The sequence below is a fragment of the Thunnus albacares genome, chromosome 22 (genome assembly GCF_914725855.1).
Source record: "Thunnus albacares chromosome 22, fThuAlb1.1, whole genome shotgun sequence".
NCBI classification, from domain to species: Eukaryota; Metazoa; Chordata; class Actinopteri; order Scombriformes; family Scombridae; genus Thunnus; species Thunnus albacares.
Genome location: NC_058127.1, coordinates 12,896,699 through 12,915,725, shown reverse-complemented (window position 1 = coordinate 12,915,725; position 19,027 = coordinate 12,896,699).

Below are 19,027 nucleotides of genomic sequence, written 5' to 3'. Positions count from 1 at the left end.
CATTACTTAAATCAGTTGGCAAAATTATCTTGCATTGCATTCCATTTTTAACAAGTTCTTTAAAGCATTTTCTACTGATAAAGAGGTATTAAAGTTATTTATATTTGAGGTCTCAACCCAAGGAAATATATACATTTTAATTATTAGTGATATTTTGTGTCAACCTTGCTATAGTATTTTACCCCACAAAGCTATGTAATACCCCTAACTCCCTCAATATGTTTAAGGATCTATAACATATAAATATAAAAATGTATAGAGATACATAAATATAGCTATTATTCAGTGAAACATTTAAGTTTGATAAGGAAAACCATACATCATACTGTCGAGCAGCCCTGGCACACACTAATCTTTCATTGTTCCCCTTATGGTTAGTAATGTAATCATTTGCCAACAACCACTGTTACTATGATATCCATAGCAAATAGACAGTGACTACATCAATAATATAATCACTCCTGTGACCAGATGTGAAATTAATCTTAATATGAAGACATCAAGTCATTGGTCACAGATCTCACAAGCTTGTATTTTATTAGAGGAGGAAAATATGCTTCTGACATAATGATTATAACAGCAAGGGCTTTTTATCTTACAGAATTCACTAATGAATTCGGTGACTACAGCACTGACATTGGAATGAATTTTGGAAAGGCCTCTTGTCTAACAGTGAGACTGCAGGTATATGTATCTCCTCACCCTCCAGTTGGAGCAAGCTTGTAAACCTCCATCAGTCTAGTGTGGATGGTTGTATGAATTTCAGGGTAAATTGACTGCTGCTGTTGCTACGCTTGTCAAGCCATCTCCAGCTTACCCGACTCGTTTTGAGAACCCTGTTAAATGGTCTTATATGGTCTAATATGCACTGGATATCTGTGTTATCATGCTAAAAGACTGATGCATAGCTTTCATATTTGGTCATATTTGGACAGAGTTTAGATTTATGGTGTACTGTTGGTTCAAATCGTACTTTTCACTTTTAATATTACAGAAGAAAAGGCTTTGAGGATGTGGATTAACTGATGTATTTGATAACTTTATCTCAGATAATGAATTTGGCTGCAGATGCTAGAGTAAACTTCCCCAAATCCAGAGAAGACCAGGACAGAGCCACTAACATTTCCCTACACTCTGATATAGTGGCATCCAAATACTACAAAGTGGACGTGCTACTCATGAATTGGGGCATTTTTAATGTAACCGGTAACTCCACTAAGTATGAAATGCATGTTGGCTTTGGAAGTAATGCAGGGTTAGCTTACTATTGTAGGTAGCAAGCTAATTAGTGGAATTCTTAAAATGTTTGAAAAAATGTTACAGCAGAGCAATTTGCTGAATGGCCCTTACCGAGGTGCTGTTTGGTGGCCCCACCAGCACTCGGTGCCTTACACACAGCGCGTGTGTACTAGATATGTACAGAGAGCCCACTATTTGTATTTGTATCTGTATTTATTGTGGCAGCAAAATTATTTGTATTTGAATAAAAGTGGAAAGAGGAAATCCTGTTTTTGTTTTTATTACACTTTTAATTTTAGAAAATTAAAGTGTTGCAATGAGTATTCATGAATGAACTACCTTATGAAGGAGGTCCCCACACCGGGTCTCGACCTGGAGGCTCCCAGATCATAGGTGACTGTGCTGACTACTGAGCTAAAACTTTACTCATCGCCTCATTGCAGACAGACCTCTACCTATTTATACACCCATAACACAGAGACAGCACAGCGTGTAACATGTGGGGAAGAACTTCAAAGGCAATTATTGCTTTGCACTTTTCATTTATTACCTATTTATTATAACCTAACTTTGTGGAAAGAGAAGGGGAACACAAGGTTATGGAGAGTCCCTTGGGAGCACTTTGCATGTGTCAGTAGCTCAGCTTTATCTCTGGGGAACACCCCCAACTCCGGGGATGATGTCCAAATTAGGAAATGTGCATCATGTAGCAGGTGGACGTTACTCCCCTCGTTGAGACCTGCTGATAGACGTAATAGCAGAGCAGAGGAGAGAGACTGAGATAGTGATGTAACCGACCGGCACGCTGGTATTTGACATGTTTTTTTTTCTTCCTGAAAACAAATAATTTTTAAGAATATTTGTAGGAAACAAATATTCTTAAAAAAAACAACAACACTATTTGTAATAACGCATTTGGGCACTCCCCTAGTGTGTATGTAGCTGTGGCACTGCATTACAGCAGACACACACACTGTTTAATCAATTCTTTACACTGTCGCTGTTGTATTTTTAGTTTTAGAAAAGCTAAGAAAAAAGATGCCATTCTCCAAACTCTTTATATACTTAATAACTCTCTTAATACAGCCCATACACACACCGCCTCAGCATCTGGGGAAATTCAGGGCAACGTTTGGTAAGCTGTGATTGAACAATCACTATTCAGGGTAGGGGTTTAGCGAACAGTCAATTATTACCACTCCAAAACATGTTATGGTGAGTGTTTTCTCAGAGACATTCTAGACAAGTGCCTGGTCAGAGGAATGAACAGTGTCACTGAATGACTGTTGTGCCTTGCCTGGGGCGAGCATTCATCTGCAACAAGGCTTGACTAATGAAGAGATTAAACCTGCACTTCTTTACCCACATTCCTTCAAACACAAATGCAAATACGCACAGAGAAGTCATCCAGCATTCCACTCTTCTGTAATTTGTCACGTGCGTAGTTGGCTTGTGTGGCGGAAGACTTACCTCAGAGATTCATGCTTTACAGCAGTGTTTTTCAATCCTGTCTGGGGTTCACCCCTGCCCTGCATGCTTTAGATGTTCCCCTCTTCCAACACACCTGATTCAAATAATCAGCTCATCATAAAGCTCTGCAGAAGCCTGATAACGACCCCATTCATTTAAATCAGGTGTATTGGAGCAGGGAAACATCTAAAACATGCAGGGCAGGTGTGCCCCAGGACCAGGATTTAAAAACACTGCTTTACATTACAGTCCAACATATCTGAAATGTCCCATCTTACATTTTGTTTGATTTAATATCTGGTGGGTATGTGTGATATGAAAGCATGACAGAGTGTAGGGTCATGTTTGTGTGATCTTTTCTGTATAGGGAAATAAACAATGAGTGGAGATATGTGTGTTTGTAGCAGACGAGGCAGCCAAAAGTAGAAGCTGATGCTGGATTGGAAACCTGATGTCAAGCCACACAAGATGCAGCTAATTCCCATTGGGTTGAGATGCTGTTAGACTGTGTCCTTGGTAACAAGACAGGAAGGGAATACCAACGCTGAGAAGTGGACAGAAATGAATATGTTGTACTGTAGCTACATTATCATCTGACAGTTAACTGCAGGATTATTTGTTAAGCATAAATTCAGGGACTCAGTAAATATATAGCCATATTTTCCCAAACTGGAGACAGACCCTTAACTGCTGGTGAGCCCTGGTCTCTCTTATTTTTAAGGTTTTAGAGAGCACTTGGGTTGGCATTCAGGTTGTTAGGATGAAATATTTGACATTATTGTGTTAGAAATACTATTCATAATATTTTAATCACATTTCTGATTAAATTTGGGGCATGTTTTGTGTCATGTCTTATTACCGCCAGTCTTGGCCAGAACACAAAAATCTTAATGAGGTTTTCCTGGTCAAATACAAAAAGATCCTGAGCAGAAGCCACAACATGATCATTTAAACTTGTAGCCTTATGTCTTCCCTACCTACAAGCTCTGTAAAAGTCCACACGATAATTACTGCAAAGCACTGAAACAGCATATGGAAGCGTGTCAATTGTCTTACTTACATTAGGTGTTAATGTGAGTGTGAATGACTAAACTCTGTTTTGCAGCTTGTGTATTGTCTGAGTTTCATTTTCTAATAACTTAGCTTGTGAGTATGATGTTGTTGTTGCCAAATTTCAAGTCTTAAGCATCAGAACTTACCAGCTTATGAACACGTCCTGGTTTTACACCATGTGAATTTAAGCAAGGTATAGAAATGATGGGATGAATGTATGTAACATGATGTGTGTGTAGTTATAGTTTTTGAATTTTATTGTGCAATTACATTATTCTCAGACTTGCCAAAGTTCTTGGTTTGTGACACTGCTGCTTGCCCTCTGTAAAGCTGAATACTGGGGGAACCACTGGGATTTTGAGTTGGGAGTAATGTGCTGACTGGAACAGGAGAGCAACACAGTGGTTGTGCAACACTGATCCAGCCACACATGTGCAGCTATGATGCACCAGCTCAACAGGGGTCGAGTCCTTCAGCCCCACCTGTAAAAAAAAGAAAGTACCAAAATACTTGTTCTTTTCTGTTCAGTTTACTTTGTATTAATTCTATCAGGGTAAAATTTTGGTTTGATAACAAAATTGATAACAATTTTGGTTTGATAACGTGCTATTTTAAGGTGTAAGTAAGAAGGCACATCTTCACCTCTAGATCTGTTTTTATTATAGTAGTAAAATTATACTTACAACTTCTTATACAGACTGATGCAAATTCATTTACTTATTTAATTTACTATATGAATGAAGAACAAAAACACATAAACAACAGAACAGGAACAAAAGACACAACAGTGAACTCCATGCATGCAAAAACAAACAAGCCAAGTTCTGAGGATTAGCTACCTTGTGCTTTTTCAGTTATATTAAGGTTTGGGTTTTTTCTGTTGGCTCTAACATGTCTGAAATTAGCCAAATTCCCAAGAACATGGCTAACAAAATGGTAAAAAAAAACAAAAAAACAAAACAAAACACAGTAACAAATCTTAAAGCTGCTATCTTTATCCTTCACTTAGACTATAAGGCTTGACTGACTTCCTTGTGGACCTGTTGCATAATGCCCTCATACACGCTACACCTGTTTCTTGTTCTTTCTTGGATACTGAGAAAAATACAAAGTCGGGTCATTAAAAATGCACATACTGTCTGTCATCTGTCTTTCAATCAGGCCAAAAGAAAAACAATAAATTTGCAGATATCAAGCTAGGCTATAGGCTCAGCTAGGTTACAGGCTTAATTACTCACCATTGTAATTATGGACAAAACTTGATATGTACGACTTGAAAACTTTCTCCTGTTTGTTGGTGGCTGCAGTTGAAAGTGTGTCGATAATTCTGTGCATATTGTTGACATTTATCCATGGTACAGTAAATCTCGCAGGCATCGCGAAAAATATGCCACTGTCGATAATGAGGAAGTGATGACCGAACTGAAGACCCACATTGATGAGAGGGCTGACAGATTGCATTTTCATTTTCATTTTGACACCAAAAGAGCATGGTGACATGTAAATGCAATAGACTTGGGGCGCTGTTTCGCTTATTGCATTTGAATATTGTTCACTGTGCAGCAGATTAAGTCTTTGAAGATGAAATGTCAAATACTGTTTTCATTTTAATATTCCAATTGTTAGAAAATTGCATTTTCATTTTAAGTGTGAACTTATAATGCTATTGTGTAATTACATTTTCATTTTCAAGTTTACATTATCATTTTAATATAGTCCCCTATAGGCTTCCATACATTCCCAACACAACAAGCCACATGTACAGCCTTGTCTTGAGTTGCCAGATGTATCCAGGTAAAGCTTCACATCTGATGGGTAATGCAGAGCAGAAGCAGATGTATCATTTAACTAATATTCATCTGGCATGTGTTTTATTGTTTATAGCATTTTGTTACCTAATATGGGCAACTTCTATGTGCACACGCTTACCTGAGTTTGTATCTACATTGTCACAGTAATCCCCACTTCAGACTCAATTCCATTTGCCTTTTGTGAAGCCCAGCTCAATAAAGCCTGAAATTTCCCAACCACCTACTGTCAGAGGTCCCCCCCACCCTAACCGCTCAATGACAATAACAATCCACCGGGGGAGTGATGTTGGGGGACCGATTGCAGGTCTGCCCAATAGGTCTGCCAGTAAATTGCTTTTTAATGTTTCGCACAATAGCCCAAAACAAAGCGGATTGTTGTCCGTAAGCTGTGTGAGGCCATTTAAGTGAGTGTGATACATGACTCACAAATGACTCCAGGTGTCAACACCAGTGCGCAAAAGAAAGAGGAGACAGCTGTGGCGATAGGGGAAGGTGAGCGTGAATTAAGCGTGCGGGTCTCAAGATCTTCAAGTGAAATTGGCTGTCTGTGGGATAAATTCCATGGCAGAGGCTGTACTGATAAAAAATGTTCTTGAACTGAAGCTTTGCTGGAACCTGTGCAATATATCCAGAGTCAAATTAGATCTTAATCAGATTCATCAGTGTAGCCAGTGCTTTCAAGTGAGACTGAAGTGTCTGAGTGTGTGATTATACTCCATCAGAGGTGCTGGTCACAGCTTATCATTGTTTTTTTTTTTGGCACATTTGGATACTTCTTATGTCAAACTATTTTACACACACAGTAATTGCTGATAACAGTCTCTGGAGAACTAAAGGGAGAGACAAAAGCACTACAGTTGATTAGAGAACAACTTTACATGACATTTTTAAGCCTAGATTCTTCCAAATATGCTGAGGGGGAATGTATTTTTTTTCATCTCTTTCCACTGAGGACTATAGTTCCAAGCACCGACCCCTGCTGTGTGCGTCGACCATCCGCCTTAAATGCACAATATGTAATTTCTGCCGCTATGGGGTCTCTCAGTCAAAACAATAACAAAAGAGTTTGATGAAGTGTGGGATCATGGGAGTTGTTGTCTTTATTGTCAAACAACCACCACTGCCAATGAAAATGGATCTGACATGACTCAGACAGAAGAAGAAAAGAGGAGAGGCAAAAACATGTTCACAGATGAGGTAATATATCAAAGTTATAATTCATGTTATGTTATTTAATTCTAATAATGAATAATCTTCTTGGGTCGTTTGGTTCACTCGTACATCTGTGTTTTACGGGGACAGCTTTGGCAACAGAACCAAAGCAAATAGCAATAAATAATCATGCTCCATCACGAGTGAGCATTACGAACAATAGTTAGCAATAGTGTGGCTATCTAGCTATTTCGCCGAGTTCCTTCTTCATTCTCTGATGTATCATCTGGTCTTTCCTGTGTTTCCCTGGAAGTTACAGCAAGTTCTGGGAGCTAAAGGGGATATGAAGTCATTGACGTAATTAAAATTACAGATTTCTCTGGGTTTGAACATTGTTGGAAACATTTGGTATGATGTAAGTACACAACTCAACAAAATATATAACATAGGTCTAATCATTTTTAGACATTTGAATGCAGAAATTTTACATATTATGTCTTTAAGCTCCCAGCGCCACATCTGCTACGTCTGCACCACAGAGAGAGGCAGCACGCTGTAGGACGCATCTAAACCGAGGACCTCGCCTGAATAATATTAATTAAACCTCCCTAACTAATTGTGTGTTACTTTTTGCTGTCAACCAATTATGTTTTACACTCTTGGGGAGAAGCAAGATCCCCTGCTCTCTGTGAAATTCCAGCTGTCATTGAATTTCAATAAGCATGTATTTAATTAACATACTAGGTCACTGGAGCATATCAATATTTATTCCTCTAACAGACAAGACAGCAGTGCGTTTGTTCTGCCCACAGTCAGTTGAAGACGCCAAGTGAGTTGACACAACATGCACATGAAAAAATTTGATTGAGGACCTTTAATAATGTTTACTTTGCAGGTGCAGCTGTGAGCAGCGTGCTTAATGTATTGGCTGCTTTTAAAGCATCTGACATTGTAGAAGAAAAAAAAAACCTGCCCTTTATAAGTGGAAGCCTCATGATGTCATCTAGGTACCAATTTAAATTGCTTGTGAATGTGGTAAGAGTAGATATTGATGTGAGTTTTGCTTTCCCTCCACCATCCGTTTGTCTTGTGCGTCTGTCCCGTGTTGTTCTTTTATCAAGCGCTGGTTTTGACAGCACAACAGAAATCATCCATCATCTAGATTTACCCCCACAACCCTAATATCTAGCAGACAGTCCAATGCCATAACTCCACGGGCGACAAATGCATTTTAGAGGAAGTGGATGGCGTTTGTGTGTGTGTATGCACACATTTTCCTGTGTGAGTGTGCTTGCAGTAGCAAGAAGCATGAGGATGGGGGGGGCATAATAGTGACAGAGTGAGCTAAACTCAAACTCTAGCTGCCATGCCATAGGCAACTGGCCGAATATTTTTCCCCCCTTCTCGCTGGGTCAGCAGAAAAAGTGCACAAAACAGCATCAACTGATTCATCCATGATATCATGAGGAGGAGAGGGCCTATCTCTGTACAGCAAGCCTCCTCCCTCCCTTCCTTTCATCCCTGCCTCTACCTGCTTTCTCCGAGCGCTGTCACACATAATGAGGCCCGAGTTGGAGATGGAGCGAACCAAGAAACCAAGACAGCCACCGCAGCACAAATAACAGCCGCGCGAGGCCCAGCAGACCACAGTAGAAATGGTACATATTTTAGCATAATGCTCCGCCGCTTCCCCTCGACGTCCCTTGTGCTTCACACAGCAAAAGAGCTGTGTATTATTCAATGATATGTCTACCGATCCAGTGGTCCCGTAAGACTTGCAAGGTCACAGATTCAAATGATGTCACATGTGTCCCAACTAATGATTACCCACAGGGAAAGGTTTTAGGAATTGTTGGGGAGTTGTTTTCCAGCACAGGGAACAGCAGGTCTGCACAGTAGCAGATTGAAAAGCAATGTGCTTTTTTATATGGAGACAGGTGTACAGTGTATGCCGTGCAATGAGCACAGCTAGTTATCTCACTAGAGCTAACCTCCAGGGCAGCCACATTAAGTGTTTCTCATAGGGGAGGGATACTATTGGGTAAGCGCACAGGCTTCCTGCTACAAAAAAGTTATTAATCATTAGTTGGAAAAAAGGAAGTAATTCCATTCACGCTTTAATAGCTTATTTTGGTTGAACGATCATAATGTACATTTCCGCTATGTTCAGCTGGTCTCCCCATCTCTTTTTTTCTCCCCCCTTTAAACGCCACTCTTCACCTTACCTGCTAAATATATACTCTCTCTGAAATGTGTGTACACACGTAAATGCTTGAATCAATTTTGCAGGCTACATGAGATGAAAATGAATCACTCTCCAGGCCCTGTGTCCAGAAACCATGTTTAGCTTCAGCCGGGTGTTTAATGATTTCCCTTTTTAATTTCACATATAACCAGCTCAGTTGGTAGAAGTTGAGGAAGGCAGGGCTATCAACCAAAGCCACCTAAAAGGTGTGCAAACAGATAAGTACAGACTTGCCAGTGTCAAGACTCTGTTAGTCCACGTAAATACACCACACACCTCTCAATTTTATGCACTGGAGATGATAAAATGAGAAGTTTTTTTTTTATTCACATTAGGGCACCTCAGGGCTTGAAAGTGAAGGATTGAGGCAGCTATTCCCTCCATTTTTTCTTCTTTTTTTACATCTCTCCTTCTACCACTTTAGCCAGTAAGCTGCAAATACATTTAAAGAGGTTCATTTTAGTGACAAGTGCTATCGTGTCAACCTATGATGTGAAGAGAGATCGTAAAAGTGAAGTAATTACCAGAAACACGTGATTAGAATGTCATTTGGCTGACAAGGGCTAATTAGAGACGTCCCTTCTCATCATCTTTGCTCCGATGACAGTCCATAATGGCAGGGGACCGAAACCCTGTTGTGAACTTTGCCTTCATTGAAACGCAGAGATGAGATGGCCCTCTTAATAATTTGTGTCACTTCAGTCATATTAAGTTCTGAATGTACCTTATATAATGCTCCATTCCCACACTGGCTTGTCTTTCTTTTGACCTCCACTGCTTTTGTCAGATTTGCTTCAATGAACAAAGAATCCGCAGCTCAGCACGGGCAGTGACAAAATGACTTCACATGTCTGCCCAAGGGCACTGCAACTTTTGTTCTCATGATGTCTAAGTTCAGACAAACCGCACAATACAGTGATGAGGAGTGAAGCACGTAACAAGAGAAGAGAGCACAGAACTTTAAACTAAACCAATATCCAATCAGTGATGAGTGCTAATTTTCTGTCAGTGTATTTGTATTCATAGATTCACTCACTTTTTTTTTTTCTTTTGTATACTGAAATCTTTTGATTTGACTCATGATGCTAAATAACTGTTTCATCTTTTCATGTCTTCCCACTGAAGTATCTTCAGCTTTCTTTTCTACAGTTTCAAAGGCTGTTTGTCATCACCTATGAATCATCGTGCTTATCTTACCAGTTTTATTTTATTGTATTCCTTGTGCCATATGGTATGGATTTTTCTCCTATGCAATCTCCTGGCAGCCATGTGTTGTCCAACTAATATAATTCTCTATAAATTCTCAACACTATCTTGAATGGAGGCCATTTGCTAAAAACTGTAAACAATATGCACATTACATTAAAATATATTTTAAAATATTTGTACTAGAATAATTCTATCTTTTGACTCAAATCAAAATGTAAATAAAACACACATTTTTGTTATTTTGTGTGTAGATTTAGTTTGTCCAGACTTCAACTTGTGGTACATTGTTATCAAGCACATGAACAAGAAAACAAGTGATAAATACAACCGTAATTTAAAATTAATTATAATCTAAAATGTATCTTCATGGGCAAATCGTATGGTCCTTCTAAGGCTTGTGTAGTACCAAGAGATAAATATATAACACAAAATTGTTGTGGTAGGTATCTTAAATAATTACTTTCTCTACAGTAGCAATGGATTATTTATTCCTTTTAACTAGTAATAATCCCAACACTGAGTGTAGGACAGGTGCATCAGAATGGGAAGACTTAGGGCTTGGCAACCTTCAGTCGATTCCATAAAGAAAAAGAATGATGGCTGTAGGGCATGTTTATCAGCAGGAGAAAGTGTGTTTCTCTGGCAAAGCAGCATCAGTCTACAAACTGGCTAAGTGTTCAGAGGAAGAGACTCAACTACAGGGAGCTGTGGAGTATGAAGGGCAATGGAATTAGATTCATTATAGCTGCAAATTGTGATGTGTTACCACCTCCCAAGCACTGCAGTCAAGGTGAAGACCCAACCTGCTTATATTTACACATAGCCTATAAAAAAAAAACCTTAGAATAACTCTTTATACCCACCTTGCATGTACATGTAGGATGGTGCAATATCTGCTCAGTGGTGCAAAAATCAGTTTGGTAAAGAATCAACTTTATGCATCAAATGTTTCATAGTCTACTTGTTAAGTGGTACATAGGAACAAATCTGCAGTTTAGCATCAGAATCGACTCACATGAAGCCCATAGTGTCTGTATCTGAATAAAGACATTGTACATTTTGCATTTTTCAGATTTTAATACAGGTTTTTTATTCATATTTGCAGTGCAAAATTCACAAAATGCATTAAATATTACATTTTTCAACTTAACCTAAAACCTTAATACCACGAGAAACATGAATATGCTAATTGTTACAGAGCATAGGTCTTTACAGTCTGTGACATTACTGTATGTAATTCGGTTGGTTTTCCTAATCGATGAGATCAATCTGAAGGTTACATCACATGGAAAAGATAAAAAAGGTTTGGTAGAGAACCAGCATAAGGCTGTTTAATATCAGATTTTTATTGTATTATAGCTCGATGTAGCTCTATTTTTCAAGGAATGCCAAAGACTAAACATGAAACTGCTATATTATACACTGACAACCCCAATATAATCAGAGGGATTTCAAAAACCCCAATGAAAAGGCACCCTGTCAAAAAGAATCAAATGCATTAATATAGGCTGTTGTTTATTAATTCCAGGGATTATTTGATTTGGAGTCAAACAGGTGGACATTTTGGGTGACAGCAGCATCTGTTGCCAGTTTCCGCATGGCACCACATATCACGGAACAGTACCAAGCCTGTAGTCACACAAAGGAGTCACTGAACTATTGTACACCAAACAGCAGAACAATTAATTACAGCCAGTGTGGTATGATGTGTGAATGAAATAAATTTCCCATCAAATTATCTTGGGAGGTATCAAGCAACTGAACTGCAGAGAGAAGTGCTGAGCATCAGTAGGCAAGGGGAGAAAGTTGATGCTTTGAATAATTGCAACAACGTCGTCAGCATTAAAAAGAGAGAAGCAGATCAGCTGTAAAAGTCTCATTGTTAACAGTTTATACATTTCCCTACCCATGTATGTCATTGCATATACTTAAAGCAGCTATAATCAATGTTTATAATAATAATTGGTCAAATGCAACACATCCTCTTACCAAAATGACAGAATAGCGTAACATTAATATGCCGCTTTCCAAAACTGTTACAAATCACTGTTAAAAAATTAATTATGTTTTATGGTGTGACAACGCTGTGGTTAAGGTCTGGTTAGGTTTAGGCACAAAAGTCACTTGGTTAGGATTAGGGAAAGATTGTGGTTTGAGTTTAAATGATCACTTGAAATGTGGTTAGTACTTCCTGCTACAGCAGGCAGTTGTTTTCAGGGAAGACGCTAAAAAAAAGCCCACCATGTGCAGCCTACCCAGCACAAAACTGGTGAATGTAGAGAAGCATTTAGCAGCCAAAGAGATAAGGTTAAAGGTGTTTCCCACAGGGGCTGGAAGAGACAAAAACCAGAGTTAAAAGGAGAGTGAAAATTGGACTTACATTCTCCAGGTGGCCTACAACACCATTCCAAATGAACACTAATGGTGTCTCGTTGATTCAGTAGGTAACTTTTTGCTAACAAGGTCGCCATATCAACTTAAAAAGTGATAATATGTCAATGTCGTTGTGTTCACAAATCATTTCTGCTGCTCTGAATTAGCCCAAAAAAAATACAGATAAAATTAGAGTGAATAGTTTGACATTTTGGAATATATGCTTATTTGCTTTTTTGCTGAGAGTTGAATGGATGAGGAGAAGTCTCTCAAGTCTGTATGATTAATATGTGGCTGGAGCTAGCAGCTCATTAGCTTAGCTTAGCATGAAAAAACACATAAATAAATTAGATATAACATGCATATTTGTGAGCTGTAGAGGTGCTGGTAGGGAGGGTTGTTTAATTTGGACAGAGTCAGGCTAATTCTTTCATTTAATTCATTGTTTTAATGTAAATGTGATGACATGTCCAGTTGATAACATCTTGTGTCTCACTGAACCTACTTTATAGGCCTTCATCACAGGATAGGATTTATGTGCCCTTCGAACATTGCTTTAGCATAAAATTGCAAACTATCAAAAGAGAAAATATATATCATCAAAATGAAGCTACAAAAAACCCCACATATTTTCATGCCAAAAATTGGATAGCTGGTTGTGAAATAAACTCAGCTGATGCCTAAAAACATTTAAATCTGGTCCAAAAAAAAAAAAAAAATGCTGTCTGCTGTAACAACAACATTGGATCCAGGTTGTCATTTTTCTTCCTTCTCAAATGCAGCCAAGCAAAAAGAGAAGCGGGTGTTTCCTCCTGCAGACAGGGCCCCTCAGTGGCTCAGGTCCCACAGGGCCTATCTAAGTAGCGTTTTGAGACAAGATGCACTTGGATTTATCCCGAGGGAAAAAGGTAGCTGGCAGCCCAGTGGACCAACCGTATAGCACTTTCCCTGGAGCTGTGCAAAAAATGCAAGAGCTGTGCAACAAATGTAAATTGATTTACTTACAGCATACACAGAGTATATTTACAACACACATCTAAAAAAGAGAGTACAGGTTGTCATATATCATAGAGATATGGCACAATTTATGGGAGCTCACATTTTTATCTGGGTCTTAGCATGTACTTTTACGCCCAAGAATTTTATAGGGTGTTCAGAAGCGTAAGGATACAGTAGCTTGTTTATTTGTATATTTAGTTAACATGCTAAGGCCTCGTTTTGCTAGCATTGTCATGGCAGAACGATTTCTCTTGTCATGAGGGAATCAATCAAATGCACTCTGCGGTTCCTCAAAGTCACTACGAGTGGCCTAGATGCAGTCAGTCTACCCAAGAGATTCAATTTACTACAAATGCAAATAAGAAAATGGGGGTCACTATGTGTAACCTAAAGCAAATAAGGCAATGTTGTACACACTTTTACTATGTAAGAGTGCTTGTTGTGTTCACTGAGAAGATAGTTACCAGAAAAGCATCAATTTGGAGTAGTTGTACAGACAGTTGGACATATTTTTCTTACTTGGCATGACATCGAATAGGGTCATTTAAGTTTTAATGAAATTCACAAAGAGTTTAATTCGAACCAAAGCATAAGAAAAGGCTATTGTGGAAAGTGTGTTTTTACATTTGTCTTCATGCTGTCACTGATTTTAAAATAGCCCATTCATTTCAAACCAAAAGGTGAGACATTGCGATTGATTTGATGACTCACAATTACTAATAAGTCCTCATTGCTAACTTTCCAAGCTAACATTCACTTTGCAACTCACACTTATCAACCCTTTTAGAAAGTTTTAGCTTTTAAGCTTCAGGGTAAACACTAATTGAAAATAGTTTATTATCATATTAAAGGATAGAAATTACTTTCATGTTGAGGTTTTGCAATCTTTGACCTTATCAGCAGCAACAATAAAGTAAAAGCTCTAAGACAAGTTGCTTTTCATCTTTGTAACCACTTTTTTTTCCAGTTGAGATCAAGGGCAATAATATTGCTAAGTAAGCGAAGCAGGAACTTTTCTCTGGTGTATTGTGGCACAAGAGCTTCATTACTTGGCTGACATTATACTCTTTATAAAAAGAACTGTTCGCTCTCTCCAGTATTTCACCTGAAAATGTGCTATGTGTTATTATGCTGTTGTAAGGAAATTGCACTCTTTCCATGTCTTCTAATTTCAGCCTTTCTCTGCCACATCATTTCCATCATACTGCAGATGTTTTTCTTTACCTTTAATGACAGTTACATGATTGTCGATCCCATTGAATTTCCCTGGTTGGCATACAGATTTCCTGTTGGTCCATGGGTAGTGATGAGGTGCTTATTCTACGAGCTAGACAACACAGTGCCCGGAGCTATTCCGTATGCAAACAAACAATTGACATGGCCGCTCGACAAGGTGCCACTGGGGATTCCCCTTCAGCTAGCGCAGCAGGAGCAGGTAGAATGTCAGCCTTGCCTGTACCTCTAAAAATACACTCAGTCAGATAGATACTATGTCTTCCACCTTAAAAAAAATGACTTACCCGCAGGCCTGTCAGAGGGCAACCATATGAAATTAAAAAAATAAAAAACCAGGCCAAAAAAAAAATAAAAAAGAAAGAAATTGAGAGACCTATTGTTTGTTTTGCAACACAGCCTTCACAGATATGGAGCGAAGGAGAACATAATACCAAATGATGCTTGCCTGACGTGCCGTTGTCTGTCTGTCATTGATAAAAGTTGGGACCACAGATATTTAAATGTGAAGCCGGCATGTTTTTCTCCTATCAGGATAACTGTCTGATCGGGATTTGCTGGTTGGAATCACATGAAAACAAATCTGAGGGCTTGGGTTGCTCATGAATTACAGCGGCACATTTTTTGCTTTGCCTTTTCTGAGACGCTACAGATCATACCCTAATCCCTCTGTGCTGTCTATGCAAATCACATGTCGCTGGGTTGATATCCATTCTCCTGCTAGGCTCTGGCTGGACATGAAGCTCTCTTGTTGTTTACATCAACTCTGACTCAGAGGACTATCGGGTTTATGCAGCGATGTTGTGTGGGAGTGAAGGAGATACAGTAACAAAGCCATCTGAGTAAACTGGTCTGAATCAAATATACTGTATCTATGCCCTTCATTTGTCAGTGATACTGACATTTCTATCACCTCGTACTCTCAGTATGGCCTCTGTTGAACTCCAAAGCCAAGAAATTACCTGACTAATCATCTGGTAAAGGCATAAATGGCAACACTCAGCAAGCTGCATTGCTTTGTGCTTTTACAGACTTTGAATGGTCTTTATCTTTGGAAATCCTCACCATGTTGTCAATTCAGATAACCCAGTCTGAAGGCTTGAATATATATATAAACTGTGAAGGTTTAAAGGAATAAATGAAGGAACACATCAACAAATCATATTGGACAAGTTTTGTTCTTCCTCCAGAGGGAATGGAAAGAGCCTTTAAAGAGAAATGAAATGGATAAAAATACAGATGTTCATTTCCTCTGAGGAATTAAGGCTCAGAACTTTCCTCTTTCAAGTCAAATGCAATATATTTCCGCTCTGATACCATTCACTCCAGATGAGGAAGTTCAGAATTTATTGAATGTAAACTGACCCTCTGTCAGTATTATTGTATTATCCTAGCCAGTGTGTGTCATACTGAATATAAAATGTTGTGAAAGAGAATTATCATACTGTAATACATATCTGTGTTTTCTTTATGTTTCTCACTCTCTACTTTTGTTGGCACATGTCTTCCTGCTCTCTGGAAGTCTTTCACTAACGTCAAACATGATCTCAGTGCCGCAGATGTTTCATATACAGTTACTGTAAACATGACGCACCTTTCCAGGACGTAGTAATAAATATTATCAGCGTTATTTGCTTGCTGTAATATGATCTTCTAGAAAGTGATAAACAGAATTTGTTTGTCTTTTTCTTATTGCCAGGTTTCAGTCCTGTACCACCACTGTAACACATAATCCCTGTGATAATAAATATTGCCCTATATTGGCTTTTAATAATGATAGATGTGTATATGTAGAAATACAAATAGATATAAGAAACAGAAATATAAATGACTGTATATTAATGTTGCTAGCAGGCCACAATTGTATACATTTCACTGTTTGTTCTGTCAGCTGCTGTGTACGAGGTCAGGAGTGAGCTTTGGATCTGAAGATTTATCAAGAACAAGAAGTTTTATCATTAATATTCTTCTTAATATTAAAGGGAGTAAAAAAAAAAAGGTCTTCTCTCAGAAATGCTTGTTTTCGTCTCAGCTGGCTGCGGGGCATGTTGGTGTCTGATTGACAACAGTTGGCAGGCTGAGTGGTGGCGTTATACCGTAGCGAATGAGAGACGAAGTAAACAAACTTGTGCTGTAGCCTACAGGTCATGGGCAGACTGTGTGTTGTTAGCAGTGGTACTGAGTACCAGTTAGTAAGAACCACACCAGCATCTAACTAGACTGACGTGACATTTACAGGTACGTTTACATACTGTTTAATGTGCTGTAGCTGAGCAGCAGTGCACTTTTACCCAGTTAATGTTTGTTTGGGCACTCATTCCGTAAGCTAAGGTGCAGGTCAAGATATGTGTTCATTTTTGTAAGTTAACCCTCTAGACCCCGGTAGAATTATATAATGTTGCTGCAGTTTGCTGAGAACTCTCATTTAAATGAGCATTTTCCTACTCAATCCAAACATTCAGCTCTATCTCGAAAACAGAAAGAAATTGACAATTAAAAGTTGTTTTCATTTAAAAAAAAAAAAAAAACTTCCTTTTTCATTTGGTACAAATATGTCGCATGTTTAGCAGAAAAATGAAGTAATTATCACCTGCACTCTCTTGTAACTCCACCTCCCCTCAAGATGACATTTATGTGATGAAGGACTGATCAGTTTTTACAGTATGAAACATGATAATATGATTTCACAGTTTATCCTATCTTCCTCTCTCTCTCTCTGTCTCTCTCACACACACACACACACACTGAATTTTTGTTTTCTTTGGAAGAAACTTTATTATCATAACTGCAAAAATCACAACAAACTGTACACACAATTACAAAAAGCAAATCTAAAAGTCAGCAAGTAATAGCCTTTGGTAACATCCTATTTATTTTTACTTAGGTGTACATAATATGAAATGAATAAATGTAATGATGCCAAACAATGAAAACATTCAATGAGAAACACGTGTGAGTCAACATTCAGAGTCTAACAACAAAACAGATCCTTCACTGGATAATGTTCGGCATTCACAGTACAAGAGAAAATGTCCCACACTTCAGCCCACACAGCAACGTTATAAGAACAGACACCAATAGTCGTCAAACTTATATGAAAAAAAATCGCCAAATTTATACGGAGAAAAGTTGCTGCCACCCGGTCAGTCGTCCCTACTGACTCTTCCGCATACTGCTTCCCGGAAAACAGCATCTGTCTCCGGCAGCGAGAGCCAGGTAGGTCCTGCTGTTCACTGACGGTGATTATGTGATTTCAGGCAAAAAACTTTGCTTTCCACGATGAATGGGGGGTCAGGGTATCTCTCACAACACAATCTTATGGCTTCCATAACATTATAAAGACGGGCACGCTTAGTCGGCAAAGCCATTTTGTAGATCTACAAGTAGAAACCAGGTGGAAACCCATGAAAAAAATCACAGATCTCAACGTTATGATGCCTATTTCTGGCTCTGGTTCATCGATGACAATTTAAAGTATCTATAATACAAAGCTCATGACTTGATTTTCCCTTTTTGATACACTGGAAATGATTTCAAAATGATGGGTACGATAATGAAATATAGAACGGGTGCTCCAGGGCGCTATGGGATCTAGAGGAAGGAGACTTTAGCAGGCTGCTGTGTGCTCTGCCTATGATTGAACACTGATGTTAGGCTACTGAATGTACTAAAGATGGTTGTCCTTTTTCACTTCTAATAAATATCTGTCTCACAGACATTGCCATATACTGACTTCAAAGGATGAGCTTGAGAGAAACTAAACCCTTCCACCAACCTCAATTTTCATTTAAAGTAAAAGAATTGCCTGAGTTTAAAGTCAGTTCGTTCATACGGCAATTAGAACTTTTCTTGTTTACTGTCAAAAACAATTTGATGGCACAGTAAAGGTTAGCAGATAGCAAAACATTCCTCACTACCTGTATGATTGCATTATCCTATTTTACAGTACAGTGTCAAAACTCTACCCAAGCATAAAAAAAAAACTGTTGTTGCGTGAGAAAAGGTTTCTCAGAGCGACATGGTTGCCTCTGATACTGGGCAGACACTGAGCTGCTTCACTGAGCACTAGCTCTGATTCTCAGATTGCTGCAAGACAAACAACCCAAAAGTCAGTGGGATCACCCGAAAGAGAAAGAGGGAAATATAGGAAAAAATAAAATAAGAAGAATAAGAAAATGCAGGAAGCTACTTCTGAAGCTTTGTATCTGATACTCTTACAGTAAAATGCTCAGAGTTTTGGGAT